General features: G+C 41.2%; 1 protein-coding gene across 6 annotated transcripts in view; it reads right to left on the bottom strand.

The window, feature by feature from the left end:
* Positions 1–16,648, bottom strand: part of LOC111863426 (protein Fe65 homolog) — a 323,054-nt gene that overhangs the window by 79,446 nt on the left and 226,960 nt on the right. The window lies entirely within an intron of this gene.

The following is a 16,648-nucleotide window of genomic DNA, read 5'->3' as shown; positions in this document are numbered from 1 at the left end:
CGGGAGTGGAAAATGGTGGGATCACGGAAGGTGTGGAGAGGGGAGATAGGGGAATATGAAGGAACTAAGAAATGCCGCAACTATCAAAACAGTCTATGAAACATAGCAGCACTGAATACCACAAAAATGCGTAAATTCACCACACGTTCTGAAAATAAGCATATAAATTCACGTTAAGGTTCATTCATTCGCCTCCTGAAGCACCAGCAACGCAAAATGCCGTGCGGAAGAAGGTGGTAACGTCATAACCCAGATCGATTGCACCCCCGCCCTTAGGAAGATGTTACTTCGTAGAAAATAAACAACACCGATGTTTCGACTGAAAATATAAGCTCCGATCTTCATAGAAATCGCACTGACAGTTCTACATATATTAATTTTTTAAAGCATGGAGATACAGATGGTCATATTGTCACTGGAAAGCCAGGAACACAATCACCGTGCCGGCGATTGAGCATGATGTACTTACAAAGATGTTTTGAGAAAGAAAACATCACTTGCTATAACAACCCTGAATTTCGCAAAAAGTATCTTACGATTCTCAAAACAAACAGCGACTACATACACAGACTTCACGGGTCAGTGGAGGTACAGAGTTTCCTATGCGGTAAAAACGGAGCTTTTAATAAGTATTTCGATGAATTCCATGCTTGAAAGTGTTAAGGTGACATGTTTGTCCAAATAACTGTTTCACTAATCCTCCTTCTAACCATATGTGGCCATAAAATAAAATATCTTCATTAAAAGATCTTTGTTTCCAAGCTTTCGAGCCTTTATTTTCTTATATTGGTTACGATCAGCAGTTTGCTGCTACTTCGCTTTTCTTTCATTGATGATACGTTCTGATATGTACCCAATGAGAATCAACTCTGCAACTATGAATGCTTAGGCATTCTGTAGGACTCACAGGAATTCCCCCCCCCCAACGCAAACTTTCTTTAATACCTACACAGAATATCACACAAACTAACAAGATTCGAACCTCTGATCTTACTTAGGGTCCCAGTGGTTGAAACATAAAACGCCCCTTATACTGTGTGGCCTCTATGTTCAGCGTCATAAAAAAATATAATAAATTGCAATATAAATTTTACATAACTTTTAAAAAGTGATAGTTCTGAACACCTACTTACTTGTCAATAGCAAACATTTTAAGAAATAGTTGGTATAAAATATACTAATTTAGAAGTGCATTAACTATAGTTCGAGTGAGGCACAACAGATCACTGTGGTCGCGGTGCAAAGGCCATGAAGGCCCACCCCTTATACATTCGTATACATTCAACTATATTTCGAAATATTAACCAGGTATGACCCTATAGTGAAACGCTGTTACGAGGTACTGTAATCCTTTGGGGTAGACACAAAATAGTAGCACGACATCCAGAGAGATGAGCTGTTAGTGGAAATTATGTAATATCAACAATTCGGGAAAATTCGGGTCATTCCGCCTTCATTCGGGATTCAACATGGCAAAATAGTGCTGAGTGTAGGTGGAGGAAGGGCCAAGTGGTTGGGGAAATACCAGACGGCAACGGTGAAAAACAGGAAGGAGAAAAACAAATGCACAGAAAATGAGAGAGAAGGGAAATACAAGCGGGAAATCGATGCTGAGACGGAAAGGAACTGAAAAGGAAATGAAAGGCACTTGTTAAAGTACAGACCGTTAAATATAGCATGTATCTTTCCAGTTTACTGGGATCTCACGGATCGAGCTAACGACAAACTAACTGGTACTTTAATAAGACTAGAGGTTAATACATTTCGCAACAAAGCAATGCTTACCAAACGGTTGATAATGGCAATGCTTCACAGCAAAAATATCACTTTTTTTTTTCAAAGGAGCAAGACCGAAACAACGATCGGCTATCGTGGTCGAGATATTTCGTGGTAGTCTTCCGTCCCTCCAGACAAATGCCAGGATGATATACCTCAAGACCACGACCTTCCAATTCATTACCCACTATGATACTAACACTCCTGGCGGCTTGCAAAGAGAAAGTTCTGGGAAGAACAAACAGTCTATCCTTTGATACTACACGAACCGCACAGAAAACGAAAAAATTAGAGGGACACACACACACACACACACACACACGGAGACAGACAGACAGAAAGGTGATCTCATAATATACACTAGCACCAACGGGGGGGGGGGCAGGGTGATCTCATAAGCTTCCTAAAAATAGTGAGGGGGCCAGCAAACAAAAAGCAAATGATCTCACAAGCCTCCTAACGAATATAAAGAGTGGGATACACTGACAGACAGACAGCAAGGTGATGTCACATGTCTCCTTTTATTTCTTTAACAAATATGAAAATTGCTTGAAACTTAGTAATCACAGACCGAGAAGTTCGCACATATATTCTTGAGATATTGAGAAATAGTTTGGGAAAGTTTAAGGACATGCTACCGACGCTCGAGGGGTGGGAAGGCCTCTGGTTCGCTACCCACTTTGCCCGTGAACAAAGCGACCCATGCGACACTATCGTTAAATAAACCGCGAGCAAATAAGCGAAACACGCTTACCTGCAGGTTAGAAGTCAAAATGGAGGCACCACATTCCTCTGAAACTCTGCTAAAAACCGGCCAGACTACACCGTATCGTAACCCAGATGGCAAACATGAATTTCGACGGAGTAAAAAACACAGTGGCCGCGTGGTCGATGGCCTGAACCGTCTTCGTCCGCTCGAACATTGGGATCGTAGGTTCGAATCCCACTCGAGGCATGATGTCTGTGTGTGTTTATTCTGTGTTTGTGTTGTATGTAGGTATGCCTTGCGACGGGCTGATCCACCGTCCAAGGTGTCCGACCGACTGTGTATGGGATTAAGAAACTGAAAATGCGACCAAGGTCCAAGAAAGGGCTGTAGAGCCATAGACAAATACAATGTAGTGCCAATCACATTGGCTGAGCGGTCTAAGGCATGAATTGTCTTAGCCTGCACGAGCGCTGGAGTCGTGGGTTCGAATCCCACTCAAGGTACGGATATTTGTGTGCGTTTATTCTGTGTTTCTGTTCTTCTGTGTGTAGGTAGTGGCCTTGCGACGAGCTGATCCCCCGTCAACGGAGTACTACCAACTGTGTATAGGATTAAGAAACTGAAAAAGCGGCCAAGGTAAAAAAAAAGGCTATACAGCCATAGAGTAGAAGAGGAAAAAACTGAAGTTTTATTATACACCCTAAATTAGACTGTCACGTTAACTGTTAACTACCCTCTCAGCTATTAATTTCTGGTACGGAAGAGGAAATCAATTCTAGGATGTCCAAGTTAAAAAATACGGCTTCTTTTTCATTTAACAAGGGAACACGATACTTTGGGGTCGAGGAAGTCAAGTCAGCTGTGTATCGCCACAGATGTTCCCTGCAGGTATGAGAGAAATTTGAATCGGCTGCCTTTACTGCATCTGGCGAAAACGGGACCCACAGGTAAAAACAACTCGCACGATAACAACAGATGACTGCGGCAAACGAAAATAAAAAAGAGCTGTCAACAGAACGGGAACAGTATCCTCCCCCCCCCCACACACACACACAAACACACACAGCGGTAAGACATGACTAGGGACCGGATTTGTATGCCCTAATAACCCTTTAAATATATATGCATTTATGCATGAAAAACTTCCGAAATATGCACTAAAATATGCATATAAAAATTTGTACCAAATATTAAAATTGATTTTACATTATTTTGAGACCAACAAATCAATATTTAAGTCCATTTTATGCAATACTGAATGATTCACTTACAATAAAAAGCTATACTTAAATACAAATCACGCAACAAAACCAACATATTTCATTACAAATTTAAAAAACCAATGGTACTCACATTTAGCTCTCCGAACTTTCAACTTCTCTTCTGTGGCAGTTCACAATTATTAAATGTTTTAGATATTCCACAGTTAGTTGCCTCCTATTGTCTCGTAAGATGTCTTTATAGCGGGTTAAAACTTCTTTCNATCAAACCATGTCCAAAATTTAAGAAATGAAGTAATTCATACATATATCCAAACGAGCATACTTTCTGGTTGCAGGAAAGAAATATGCATTTGCATTAAAATCCGGTCCCTAGACATGACATGTACTTTCTCATACACAACTGACTTCGGCTGCTTTTAGCTGGAAACGAAGTAGATTGTTACTAGGCAGACCAGTGTTCATTGCTGAATACCGAACAACAACGAAATTCATCTCACCGACAGAGTTAACACCGATCTCTTCCAACCCGTCTTTGTAGTATCGGCTTGGTCGGATTGGTGCTTTCCCTGCTACACCTGTTTCTATCTTCGGGCGGCGTACTGCTAAGGTGAAACTGTTTAGGTTGGGGGAGGGGGGCGGGTCAAATTGTCCTTACATAACTAACTAAGGCAGGAAACTAGCTGGGTCGGTTAACGTGAGATCCAGGGTAAACAAGCCGGAATTATAAGTTGATTCACCTTCATGTTAATTCACTTATACTGTTCTGCAAATCATACTCTTTAATTTATTGAACGTAAGTGTTCATAATTAGCAGATCACGGTAGCCGAGCGGTCTATAAGGCATGTACTGTCTTCGCTCGCTCGGAAGCTGGGATCGTGGGTTCGAATCCCAACAAGGCATGGATGTTTGATATGTGTGTGTTTATTCTGTGTTTGTATTGTCCTGCGTTCAGGCAGAGGCCTTGCGATGAACTGAGCAGTCGACAAAAATGTCCTACCGTCTGTAAAATGATCATTAAATTGAAAATTAGAGGCCAGTGCCCAACGGGGCTGTAGAGGAAATGAAAAAAATGTTCACAATTAGTTTCTTATGTGAACTGATGGTCCACTTCACCTAATCTATTTAGTGATCAAGGCTTCGGAGCGTGCACAGATCACGCCCGTACACTTTAGACTACCGAGAGGCTTGGAGATGGCTTGCACATGCGCACGCTGGGAATTTACAAATTCGAGTTCTCTCCGGTGGGGACTAATACACGCCATTCCAGCGCTCATTGGGAAGTTTGAACGAAGCAACTACGTCATAATGGCCCTTGCGTAATTCTCATTCACAGGCAAATACAACAAGTATTTGACCTGGCATTTCACTGACTTGTAGGCGTGTCTGGTTTTCTGTGCCCGAGCTAAAATTAGTAACTGCTCGTTAAGTGTCAGAACTCCAGACTTCCTGGCGCTGCCAGAATCCAGAAATTTCCACATAAACACCGTATTACACGTCCAAGACAATGAAATACGATATTATAGGTTTATGATAAAGTTGAATTAATATCGAAATATGAAATTTTGACTTTGCAGTATTGATAATCGATTATAAATAAAATTCTCGGTAATTTATAATCAGTCAAATGAAAAGGATCAGGATTGATCAGAGTCAAAAGTCGGTTTAGAGAAAATTTGTGTTTCGTGTTTGGGCCCCAAGTGCGTGTATAGCTATTCTCCTGAAGACACCACCTATGCGGTATTATTTAGAAAGATAATCTGCATTAATAAATAAAATTTAATCAAAATCGTTACAGACATTTTCGAGAAAATAACCATTTTTGTGTTTGTAGAATGCTCAGGTTTGCTGAACACCGAACTACTGTGGATAAACTCTTCGATACCGAATAAGAAAATATCTCAAACCAATGCAATCGCCCTGCATCGCCGGCTATTTTCATGAGTAATATTAATTAGAGCGATTAACATGTGTTTGCATATGTAGCCTGGTAGACTGTTAGATTGATAAAGCCAATGCCCACATCATCAAACAGAAGAAGACGAAACACTACATCCCTCCCAAACTTTTTATCCATTTATTTATGTGTTGGTGATAGTTTGTGTCTGGCAGAGATTCCAACCGGGCATCTCCGAAAAACAAGATTCTTTCCAGATTCTTGCTAAGATTTTGGAAACATTTATCGTCTCACTTTCCGCTGAATAAAACAATATGCCAGTAACACACTTTACTGCAACCACAAACAAATCTAATACCAATACCTAATGACAAAAAAAAACTCCATGGCCTGTAGTCCGCAAACGAACTATACCGACTGAGCGACCGCCGCTTGTCGGCGAAGTTAGTGCCAACTATAGCGGATAGAGGGTGTCACGTGGTCAGAGGAACGGACCCACNAGGAACGGATTACCACGGCCGTTAATTTCGGTTTTCTAGACCGGAGCAGCTATTTCCTTGAAACAGTTCCTCAATTATCCTCGCGAGGCTGAGAGGACCCAGTTCCAGATCCACTATTTCTCAGAAAATCTGGTAGCGTCGGGAATCGAACCCGGAACCTCCGGATCTGTAGGCAGGAACACTGACCACTAGACCATAGAGGTGGTAACAAGCGAATCGCATACTTAACAAGATACAACATAAGATAACTCACCAAAGTTGCCAATCGTTCCGGAAAAAAAAAAATAAATCTTCTTGTCAGGCGTAACATTACGTCAACCTGCATCTGGCGTTAATTTGAATTCCGAACATCTCTCCGCAACAATCTTACGTTGCGCGAAGGAACGTGGGTTCTGTGGGGTTGGTAAGCGTTTATCCGGAGAAAGAGATAAACCGGCCTGAGACTGTGCATGACATCTACCAACCTCTGCTGTTACTAACCAGAAAATACTGTATATGTACTGTATTCGTAGAATAATTCTTTTTGGAAACAGAATGCGAACATTTTTAATTGCAGACATTTCAAGCTACATCAATGGATCATCAGCCTTTATCTGATACCTTATATTAACAATCATTTTACCTCTTTATTATACACTTGCTACTAATTTGTACTATTTAATGAGGCACTATGCCAAAAGCCGGAAGGTTGCGGGTTCGATTCCCGATGAGGTCATTGGATATTTTTTTTTCAATTGGCTTAATTCTTCCAGCCGCACTACGACCCTGCGGTCCACTCAGCCTCTAACAGAAATGAGTACCAGGAATTTTCCTTTGGGTAAAGGGCGGCCCGCCGGCGCGTACGGCTGACATCCTCATCGCCATCCGTGAGCCGACTGTCTAGAAAATGTGGGAGCCTCAACGTTTGACAACCCTATGGGCCTCCACGGCCTGGTACAGGAACAGCTTTAACTTTTTTTACGTAAAAAACCAATTCAAGACAAAATTCTTAGTCTCACGAATACTATAAAAATATACGGAAATTAATTTCCTTTTATAACAGTAAAAAGATTCCTGAAGATGGCTAGGGACGGACGAAGAATTTAAGATAATCTATTGTTTTAAACAATTAAAAACTGTTTACAATAGATGGAACCGAAATTTACTTTACAGAGACTATGAAGAACTTTATGCCACTTCATCGCCCCAAGCGCAGACGCAATTGAACCGCACACATTTCGTGTGTCGAGTCTAGATACAGAGTAACAACTTGATTTATTTTTATCCCATGACTGGTCAGCAGTAAAGGACCGGTTAAGGAAAGGCAAGGTAAGGTTGCGGGCGCCCGGTCTCTGCCTTGGAATGAATGTCTTGCAGCTGTATGATACAACTGCTGATGACCTCAGCAACCGCTATTCAAACCACGTGCGCCCAACTGAATCTCATTACACACACACAAATTGGCGACTGTGTGCAGCTGTAAAACCGGAACCGAGATGACGTCAAAATTAGGTACAAAGGAGAGGGGGTAGTTGACGGCTACCTTGATGATGATTTCATGGCCGACAGAAGCTGTTCAATAAAGTGTGTAAATGCTTTTAAGAATTCTGTATGGAACGAGCCTTAAATAAGAACTTACTGAGGAGGACACGTCTGTCTTTAAGCCTCATTTTTATATAACAAATTTCTCGACGAACTACGACAAAATTTGGTATTCATGAGAACCTTACTATAAGTTGTTGGGTGAATTTAATTTTTAATTCTACTTGTCCAATACACTAGCAAAGTCATCCCCGAGCTTTAATTAATAAAACACGTTATGAAGACGTATGGGGGGAGAAGAGGTATGGCTCTACCACGCTTACCCTCACTTCTAGATGGAGGCGTGTGGTCAGATTCATTCCCGGGGAAACAGCCTCCGACATCCAATATATAGGAGGATGGCTGATCCCCAGAGCCGTAATGGACGTTACGGAAAAAGCGAAAAGTATCTTGCCCCCAACGGTAATCGAAATCCGACTCCTTGGCCGCCCAGCCTGTTGCCTAGTCTATACACCGAGTGCAAAAACCTGTCAATCTTATCAGAACACTGGTACATTAGCATACTGGTACATAAATACAAACACGTGAATAAGTCTGCAACTTCTATTTCAAACATTGCGATATGATTTATATTTGATATCTGCAGCAGGGAGAGCGCAGTCGGTATAGCGACCGGCTACGGGCTGGACTAACGAAGGGTCAGAGTTCGAGTTCCGGTAGGGTAAAGAATTTTCCCTTCTCCACTTCCTTCAACCAGGGTCTGAGACTCACAAAGCCTCTTATTCAGTGAGTATCAGGGGGCTCTTTCTCAGGAGGTTAAGGAGCCGGGGTGTGAAGCTCACCTCACCTCAAACTAGTACCGAGGTCAAAAAAACGTGGATCTATATAACCACTCCCCCATACGTTTTCATAGCGTAGAACTGGTTAAGCACAGGGACAACTTTACCTATATGTATGACGCTTGGAGTTTAATAGCAAAGTAACTTAAAAACTTTCGGAACACGTAAAAATGTAATGTCGTTATAATATGCAGTAATCAATTGCAATACCACTGTCATTCAAACATAGAAATGAAGATTTATGACCACCATATATAATTTCGACGTACCTGCCAACTATGCTACTGCAAACATTCCATTATTATGAATTCTCTTACCAAATTGCTCACACAGTAATTTGCATTATTTACAAAAATAAATGCCTCACAGTACACCTATAACAAAAGAAAATACGCATTGTAATTAGTGTCACATACACCTACAAAAAGACCTGACGTTAAGAGAAAATGCAGCCTTAAGAACACATTCTTTCTGCGTTTATTACATGAGAAACATACCGGTACTAGGAACTTAACTGCACTGCGCATATACACGTACAAAATAGACTCATTACTGCAGAAATGTAATTAGGAGTTAATAAGCTCTGCTGAATTAAGTTAATTACGGGAGAATGGTATAAACTGCAGCATTTGATAAAAATTATATATTTACAAATATAAACGCGAAAACTTAACTGTTCCCTTATGTAATAACATTGAAGTAGCGATTAAATGGAGCACAGCGTAAGCCAGCAGTAACTACGAGTAACTCCAGGGAGCAGAGTCTGTCTTGAGAAGCTACCACTTGTCCAAAAAAATTCCTCTCCTTATGAAGCTCCAAGGATTATTGCCGTTTTCACAGGCGTCCGCCATTAGACTCCACTCTGAGCCAGATGCATCCAGTTCACATCCTCTTTTATATTAGTCTGTTATCCAGTTCTAAAGTCGAATCGTGGAAAGAACAAAAACAGACTGTCACAAATCAGAATTTAATATGCACGTTTTTTTATTGCTAGTGGGGTGGGAATAAGTCCCTTGTACTGCGGCCACTTCTGGCCTATTGTACCAGCCCCAGATGATAGGTGAGGGTGATTGTGGAGCAATTGGTGGAATGAAGATTGGCAGGGGAAACCGAAGTACTCGGAGAAAACTTGCATCAGCGCCACTTTGTCTACCACAAATCCGACTTCACCATAAGATACACGTTACTATTACTCCATCTACGCCTAGGTCTTTCAAGTGACGCTTCCCTTCAGACCTTACTACTGAGGTTGTCTACTCATTTCTGATTTCCCTTATGAGTGCTATTGTAATATTACACGAAGCAATAACTATATTTTAATTTAATTTTTTCTATTTTTATTCTCATCAAGACAATATTATCACGATTTGGGGGTTTGAGCGTGCCTTATTAGACGGGGTTTTGGATTGGTTGATTGGATTTATTGATACCTTATATACACCACTCGGCATTACAGGAAATTACAGCGCCATCGCTGATCTACACAATTTAGACTTCACCGTTACACAAGCACTAGGATTCTCAGTCTTCATTAGTCGTATTCTGGCAACGGATTTATCACATTCTCACTGTAATTTCAAATCACACATAAAATCTTCTTGTCGTAGTCTAATTCCTTTCTAGCCATTTTTTCTCAATCACCTTAGACTGCCGCCTCCAGAACTCAATCCATTTCTTGAAAACAACTCCACCAAACGACATTCTTTGCACCTTTATAACCCTCCGGCACGGGCCACGCAGAAAACACAGTCTCTGTATTATTCAGAAGGCTTGACTACTGATCCGTTCGCTAGCAATGGCGTCTTATCCTTGCGCGCGTACGCTTCCGCGGGAATGTTTTTATCGAGTCATTGCCAGGCAATGGGTCTATACATCACAATTAGTATAACTGATGATTACTACAGACAATACACATTTCAGTTATAGGAGTGTGGTTACACTGGGTGACTTGGCAGTGACGTCAGAGCATGCAGCATCAGTAGAATAATTAACTTAACTACACGGAGCCGAGCCTGTCATGGGATATCAACAGTTGCCCAGCCACTCAAGACATCTCCAGCATTTTGCAGGACCCGTACGTTGATTATCGTGTTCACAAGAACCCTATCCTGAGTCAGATGAATCCAATCCATTCCAGCCTAAACACTTGGATCGTAGGTTCGAATCCCACCACAGGCATGGATATCTGTGTGCCCACCATGTAAAGAGTTAAGAAACTGAAACAGCGGCTGGTCTGGTGAACCCCAGAGCCGATCTGGACGACGTGGAGAAAATTCTTCACCCTACCGGTACTCGAACTCCGACCCCCTCCGTCGTCCAGCCCGTAGCCAATCGCTATACCGACTACGCTACCCCTGCTATAAAATAAAAATAAAATGAGTCAGGGTGTGAAGATGTGAACTGAATTCAACTGGCTAAGGATAGGAAGCAGTACCGGATTCTTATGTATACGGTAAGCTTTTTACGTCTTAGGAATTCATAGAAGATGGGGAATTCTTGACTATCCAAATGACTATCAGTTTCTCAATTATTTCGCTCCACGGAGCTGCATTACTTAATGTAACTCTTAACTGTCAGTAATATCAACTATAAAATTCATAAATGCAATAAATGAACGCCAAGATCTATGAAGAATAAAAATAAATTAGTGTATATACGGAAAAAGTAACAATTACAGCTGGTTTCCTATTGTCGGATATTTGCTCAAAGCGAGAATTGTAGAACCAGAAGAAACGTCCCTTGCTATGGAGTGTTTCTTAAGCGGTCTGCGCCACGTTCCCAAAGCAACAGGGATGCACGAAACAATGTAGTCGGGCGCTAGCAACTGAAATACCAGCTGCAGGTAACGGTCAGAGTATGAGGTTGGCGTGAGATTGTCGCCACCCTGCAAGGACGTGAGCCCGGAAGCAGGGGAACGTCCGCCACTGCCAAGCAGCGTGACTCAGGACACTAGTCTGTGCGTGACAGTGACCTGCGAAGTGTAGTCACGAGTTGTATGAGTGTCCACTAAATCCAATTATCAATCAAAACCCCCGTCTATAGGGAGCCGGGACAGCGTAGTCGGTATAGCGACTGGCTACGGGCAGGAAGACCGAGGGGTTCGAGTTCAAGCCCCGGTAGGGTGAAGAATTTTCTTCACGTCGTCCAGACCGGCTTTGGGGTTCACCCGACCTCCTATCAAATGAGTACCGGGGCTCTTTCCCCAGGGGTAAAGTGGACGGGACGTGAAGCTGACCACTCACCTCCAGCTAGTGCCCAGGTCAAGAAAATTTAGATCTATACATCCACTCGCCCATACGCCTTCATGGCGTAGTGCTCAATTAGTTAAGCACAGGGACAGCTTTACCTTACCTTACTTTTACCCCCTCTATAGTCACTTATCACGTGACAATATGTTTTAAGATAGCCATTACGTTACAAATTGTCACTGATGATAAGTAAAGCGTTCTCAGAAAATGCCTTAATTTAATAACGAATCTCATTACTGTTGCTCAACAGTATCTGTACCTCGTCTGCGTTCAAAATAAACATTTTATAATTATGCCTTTTGCGTCGACGGCGCCATATTTTCTAGGAACTTATCTCGAGTAGCGCGAGATTATGGCGCTGTTGTGGCAGAGGGGGTGGCTAATCGATGTGGTATATACACAGGCGCCTCCCCGTGTGTGTTGCGCAAACTACATAGATTCGATATTCGATGGTCCTAGTTCATCAATACGTCGCTGCGCATTCACTTCCGGTTCGCATCGTTTACATTTCCGACTCCTATATCACGATTACATTTGTTTTAACTGTCAGAGGTGAATGCCTGGACCCAAACAGATGAAATATACTTTGTCTAGAACATCTGTGATGGTACGTCATACATTGAAGAGATAAAAAAGTAAAGTTGTCCCTGTGCTTAACTAATTAAGCACTACGCCGTGAAGGCGTATGGGGGAGTAGATGTATAGATCCACATTTTCTTGACCTCAACATTAGCAGAAGGTGAGTGGTCAGCTTCATGCCCCGGCCGCTTTACCACCGGTACCCACTGGATAGGAAGCTGGGTGGACCCCACAGCCGCTCTGGACGACGCGGAGAAGAGAAAATTCTTCACCACATCCGGACTCAAACTCTGAACCCTCAGCCGTCCAGCCCGTAGCCAGTCGCTATACGAACTACGCTATCCTAGCTCCTACAGAATAGATAACCACAGATAACCTTATGGAATAAAAGTTCTGTGTGTTAATGAGATTTCCGGGTATGGAGAATTTGGTAATAATTATACGTTTCAAGTAAATCTACTAAATTTCTAATGAGGTAACAATTTACACCCTTATCTGATAAAGGCGCAACCTCAAATATGTTTTAGACACAGAACACCAGTTATCTCTAGGAAACTGTGGGGGTTTCAGAACTTGTACTTTTCACCAAACATAACTAGAAAGATCAAATTCAGGAACATGAGATGGGCACAGAATGTAGCACGCATGCGATAGAAGAGGAATGCATATAGGATTTTGGTGGGAAAAGCCAGAAGGGAAGAGACCACTAGGGATACCAAGACGTAGGAGGGTGGATAATATTAAAATGGAACTTAGAGATAAGATGGGGTGGTATGGACTAGATTCATCTGGCTAAGGATAAGGACCAATGGAAGGATCTTGTAAACAAGGTAATGAACGTTTGGGTTAAATGAAATGTTTCAAATTTCTTGAATAGATGGGCGACTGGTGGCTTCTCAGGAAGGACTCACCTCCATGGAGTTGGATAAAATCGTGGATGTGGCAGGCATGGCATACAGGAGGCATGAGAGATGCGAAATGCATACAAAGTTTTGGTTGGACACACAACGGAAGATACATGCGTAGATGGGAGGATAATAATAAAATGTATCTTAAATAAATACACAGAAAGGGTAAGGACAGAAACGATTTGGTCCAGGATAGGGAGTAGTACTGAGTTCTTGTACACATGGTAAGGAAACACAAGATTCCACAAAAGGCGGATAAGTCATTGACCGGGAGACTAGTATCCTCTCAAGAAGGAACCTCCTCTATGGAGTAATGTGTTTCATTCCCATTCATGAGTTGCAAAATGAGCATAAAATGAACGCTTGTGGAGGAGGGCGTGTCTATCAGGTGTTTCATTTCCACAACTAAATCGGATCCTGGGATGACTACAATAGAAACTGTAGGCAAAGCTCAATTTTGGATTATCTAAGTTCAATATAATCCCCATTTTAGATTAAATCAAATAGACCTTAATCGATTTTCTCCTGAAGGTAGTGTTATGGTACACAAAATCAGTCGTCTAATTCCATGGAGAAGCCATCAGCCGCTCAGCTACTCAAGAATTTCCCAACTTTCTATGGAACCCGAAGGTTCATTACCGTGCTCACAACAGCCTGTCACTGGTGCCTATCCTGGGCCAGAAAAATCAAGGCGACATGCTCATTTTATTTCTTTTAGATCCATTTTAATCTTATACCCTAAATATATCTCTCAGTCTTCCAAGTGTTCTCCTTCCTTCAGGTTTTCCCATTGGAACTTTTTGCACATCTCTTCTTCCGCATGCTTACTACATGCTCTACCCATCTTATCCCCCTTGATCTAATCATTCTAATAATATTTGGTGAGTATTACACATTATTAAAATCATTACGCAATCTGCCAATTTTCTTCTCCCCTTTAAATGCAAGTATTTTCTCCAACACCGTGTTCTCAAACACGATCAGTCGGTCCTTCCAATAATGTGACAGCCCATATGGCACTACAGGAAAAAGTACAGGTTTGTATACTTAAATCTTTACGTTTTTGGATGTCGTACATAATATGAAAAACAGATAGCATTTAGTATGTAATTTATATATAGAAAACATTCTATACAACTTCATAAGCCCCTCTTACATTAAAGAGAAGAGTAGGCTAAAAAGAACTTACTTGTTCTAGGAACTAGAGACGCAATATCTAAACTGCCACGTCTGACTAGGAGTCTGACAGATAAATCATATTCTTGCATCTTATAACAGTATGAAACTGGGGTAATCTGGACGGGAAGTACTACACTTTCATATCGGCACTGAAGGATGGAGAGGGACACAACCAGCTTTACCCTAATGCAGTCACGTAATTAGAACTTACAGCTGACAACAATCTACAATAACTATATTGGATCTGAGATTCCCGCAGTGGTGGTAACGAATAGTTCGATCTTCTGGCATAGAGGGTCGTTTGGTACGATTAAAATCAACCGACGTTTCGGAGGAACTTAAGAATCAGCACGAAGCAAACTAACAAGCAACTACATTGAGCAGAGCCCTTTTTGAGAAGCTAACTGTTGCTCAGCTTGTCAAGGAAGTTCAGAAGTGCCCGCCACTGGTTCCTATACTGAACCAGATTAATCCACTCTACACCCTCCCATTCTGTTTCTTAAAGATCCAATTTAGTATATCCCCCCATCTATCCCTAGGTCTTCAATCAGTTCCTTAAGGTTTTCCTCGCAAAATTCTGAATGCATTTCTCTTCTCACCATGAATGCTACACTCCCCCAAAACTTACCCGTCGAGAAACTAATGACCTTAACATAAAGATAAGATTTCAAATGAAAAACGACAAAAGAACACTTGAACCTTTTAAGGACAAAATGTGTTATGCTCTTTTTGCATGAAAACACAGGGACTACTGGGGATATTACGTGCAAACTGCATCCCACATTCTGCGACATTACACAAGAACCAGGTTTGCCCTTTTATAAGGATATATCGTTTGACCTTTCTTTAGGAGTGGATTATTAAAACGGACATCCGTATATGAAAACAAACATTTAGATGGGCGAATGCTTCCGAGTGGATTGATGTTGCGGTAACGCTCTAGAATCGTATCTGGCATAGCACTCGGTTCGAATCCCGGCCGAGACACCGGACGTCAGGGTCCTTCAATTACTGTGTCAAATAATACGATAATCACTGAATACTGAAATGGGAGGAATATGGAAGGAATTTGAAGGTTGACTACATCGTGTATAAACTAACTTTTTAATAATTTTATTTTCATGTCCCTTGGTACATCTACAATTTAATGCACATGTACGTATAATCAATGCGAATAACTGAGACATAGTTTTTAAGAGTTTCTTAACAACAAACTTCTTCGGCCGAGCTTATTAAGTCCGCAATACTTTCGAAATATCCGTATTTGTTCCTAGAGTAAAAATAAATTTGTAATGTGTGTTGTGAGATGACATGAAATTAAAAATATGGCGAAATTTATTTAGAAAATAAAGATTTTATAAAGGACCCACATTTATATAAACTAATTCGTAAATCTGCATGCTCATGTAATAATATGTAACAATTTTAAAATCAGTAAAGTCAATCTACATATGAATGACACATACGACACACATAACCCTATATAATAGAGACATTACGCGAGCTTTACACAAGATAGCAGCATACACCCCTCCAGTTACGTCATAAATGCAGGATTAGGCACGCCGAATATTCATAAGGTCTACATACACAGAACGATAAACAACACAAAGACACATGCAAGGTGAAGAACCTACAGTCAACGTGTCATACGTGAGGATAAAGAAGTAAAACTGGCGTAGATAAACATAAATTATAGCAAAATTAACAATAATAATATGTTCTTTACATATTGCAGATAATAAGTACACCAACATACTTGGGAACTACACAATAACACAAACATAAAAGCCGCTGTGCAAATAAATCCAAACATCGGGACCTCATACAATGATGTTTGGATGAATGGACGACTACCCCTAGAAAATATCAAAACATTCTAACTAAATTTCAACTGTTTTATTGATTTTAATTGAGGTCCGTTTAAGTGAAGAGATATCGCATTCACATGTGATATAAAAGGTTGAACATTACAGTGCTGCAACAATTTTAGCGAATTACAGACACCTGATGACGTCCGTGTACGGCCTAAACATGTTGTGAGAATCAAAAATGGACAATGATAAGTTGAACTGTAGACGGAAATATATTGTAAGAAATAAATGATATACTAATGCAACAGGGTGCTCAAATATAATAGTANTGTTCTGTGCTAACAACCTCTGCTGGGTAAGGTAGATGTACTTAAATTGGTATGTCATGGATTGGATAAACAAGGCAAAAAGTAAAGTAAAGCTATCCCTGTAACAGGTCGTGGAGGCCCATAGTTTC

Source organism: Cryptotermes secundus, unplaced genomic scaffold, assembly GCF_002891405.2.
Source record: "Cryptotermes secundus unplaced genomic scaffold, Csec_1.0 scaffold964, whole genome shotgun sequence".
Classification (NCBI taxonomy): Eukaryota; Metazoa; Arthropoda; class Insecta; order Blattodea; family Kalotermitidae; genus Cryptotermes; species Cryptotermes secundus.
This window is presented reverse-complemented; position numbering and strand designations above follow the sequence as displayed.